We start from the raw sequence: 2,286 nt of genomic DNA on the forward strand, positions 1-2,286 counted from the left end.
TCTCCAAGCCTTGTTTTTTTTTGTTTTTTTTTTTGACTGGGTACAGTATACTTTATTGATGGTACATGACAAGGTAGGGCTCCCCAAGCCCCTCCCCTTCTTCAGAGGGTCTGGGATGCAAACGGTGGAGGTTGGGAGATTCTCAGTGTTTGGGGGGACAAGTTGGGGCAGGGACTCCCCAGCAGCTGAGGGCCTCTCTCTTCCTCTTGCTCTCGCTCGGGCTGGTGGTCCAGGGGGCTCTTACTCCTTGGAGGCCATGTGGACCATAAGGTGCACCACCTGGTTGCTGTAGCCAAATTCATTGTCATACCAGGAAAGGAGCTTGACAAAGTGGTCGTTGAGAGCAATGCCAGCCCCGGCATTGAAGTTGGAGGAGTGGGTGTCACTGTTAAAGTTGCAGGAGACAACCTGGTCCTCAGTGTACCCCAGGATGCTCTTGAGGGGGCCGTCTGACACCTGCTTCACCACAGGTGATGTCGTCGTATTTGGCAGCTTTCTCCAGATGGCAGGTCAGATTCACGACGGACACTTTGGGGGTGGGGACACGGAAGGCCATGCCAGTGAGCTTCCCGTTCAGCTCAGGGATGACCTTGCCCACAGCCTTGGCAGCGCCAGTGGAAGCAGGGGTGATGTTCTGGGTAGCCCCTCAGCCGTGGCAACCACAGCTTCCCAGAGGGGCCATCCACAGTCTTCTGGGTGGCAGTGATGGCATGGATGGTGGTCATTAGTCTCTCCATGATGCCAAAGTTGTCATGGATGACCTTGGCCAGAGGAGCCAAGCAGTTGGTGGTACAGGAGGCATTGCTGACAATCTTGAGGGAGTTGTCATACTTCTCATGGTTCACACCCATCACGAACATGGGGGCATTGGCAGAGGGAGCAGAGATGATGACCCTCTTGGCCCCGCCCTTCAAGTGAGCCCCAGCCTTCTCCATGGTGGTGAAGACCCCAGTGGACTCCACAACATACTCAGCACCAGCATCACCCCATTTGATGTTGGCGGGATCTCGCTCCTGGAAGATGGAGATGGACTTTCCATTGATGACAAGCTTCCCGTTCTCAGCCTTGACTGTGCCATGGAATTTGTCATGGGTGGAGTCATACTGGAACATGTAGACCATGTAGTTGAGGTCAATGAAGGGGTCATTGATGGTGACAATATCCACTTTGCCAGAGTTAAAAGCAGCACTGGTGACCAGGCGCCCAATACAGCCAAATCCATTCACTCCGACCTTCACCATTGGGTCTCAGGGATGCGGCTGGCACTGCACCAGAAGATGCGGCTGTCTGTTGAACAGGGAGGAGCAGAGAGCCAAGCCTTGTTTTTTCATGTGCACAATGATGATAATGATATTAGGTTTCTCAAAATATTGTGAAAATACAATAAGATAATGCATCTAGAGTACTTAGCACAGGGCCTGGTACTTTGTGTAAGCACTTAAGAAATTATGCTTTAAGAAACAAGGGTGGAAAGACAGAGTAGAATCAATTCTCATGCAAAATGGCTGTCACTGACTTAAGCTGCTTCCACAAATCTGTTTGAACAAAATGAAGAAGAAGAAGCTAGTGTAAGAGGGAAAAATACCAAAATTTATATATTGTCAAAAGCATTATCATCCTACAACCAATATTTTCCCATGCCCAAAACTGCTCATTCCAGTTTTAATAATTATAAAGTTCATCCTGGTATTAAGCTAAACTAACTCCTAATAATGTCTTTCCTGTAGTTCTATTTGTGCCCACCTGCTTGTTTATCATATATTTGGTGTTTCTTCTCATAGACAGTGTTTCCTTAGCCTTTTGAAGACACTATCCTATCTCCAGCCCCTTCTGCCCCACCCTTGAGCTTTCTGTAGAGCAAACCAACCCAGTTCCTCATACTAAAACTTAACATAAATCAAGGTTGTTTTTGAGGCAGCTGAAAAAAAGAACTGAAACACTAGGTTTTTTTCCCCCCCTTTTTTTTTTGGACCACATCCTCTTATTCATCTTGAACATTAGGATGAATAGACTATGAATATAGGATGGAGGAAAGCCAAAGAGGCTCTCCATGTTACCACCACTAATACCCTGGTTCAAACCACCGTTATTTTTTTTCCAGGACTACTGCAATAGCCTTCTGATTACTCCTTCCTCTTTCCCCTCCCCCCTTCCCCTGCCCCTCCTCCCATCCTCCTCCTCCTTTTCCTCCTCCTCCTCTTCCAGCCTGTGTCCCTATCTTATAGATAAGTTTACTGATACAGAGTTTAAATAAGTAATTTACTTAAGGTCATGGAACAGTAAGTG

General features: G+C 47.6%; 1 pseudogene; it reads right to left on the bottom strand.

Annotated features, from left to right (window-relative positions):
• Positions 1–225: 225 nt before the first annotated feature.
• On the bottom strand, positions 226–1,256 carry LOC118019314 (annotated as a pseudogene).
• Between the last annotated feature and the right edge of the window lie 1,030 nt (positions 1,257–2,286).

The sequence above is a fragment of the Mirounga leonina genome, unplaced genomic scaffold (genome assembly GCF_011800145.1).
Source record: "Mirounga leonina isolate KUSES-001 unplaced genomic scaffold, KU_Mleo_1.0 Mir_108, whole genome shotgun sequence".
In the NCBI taxonomy this organism is placed as follows: Eukaryota; Metazoa; Chordata; class Mammalia; order Carnivora; family Phocidae; genus Mirounga; species Mirounga leonina.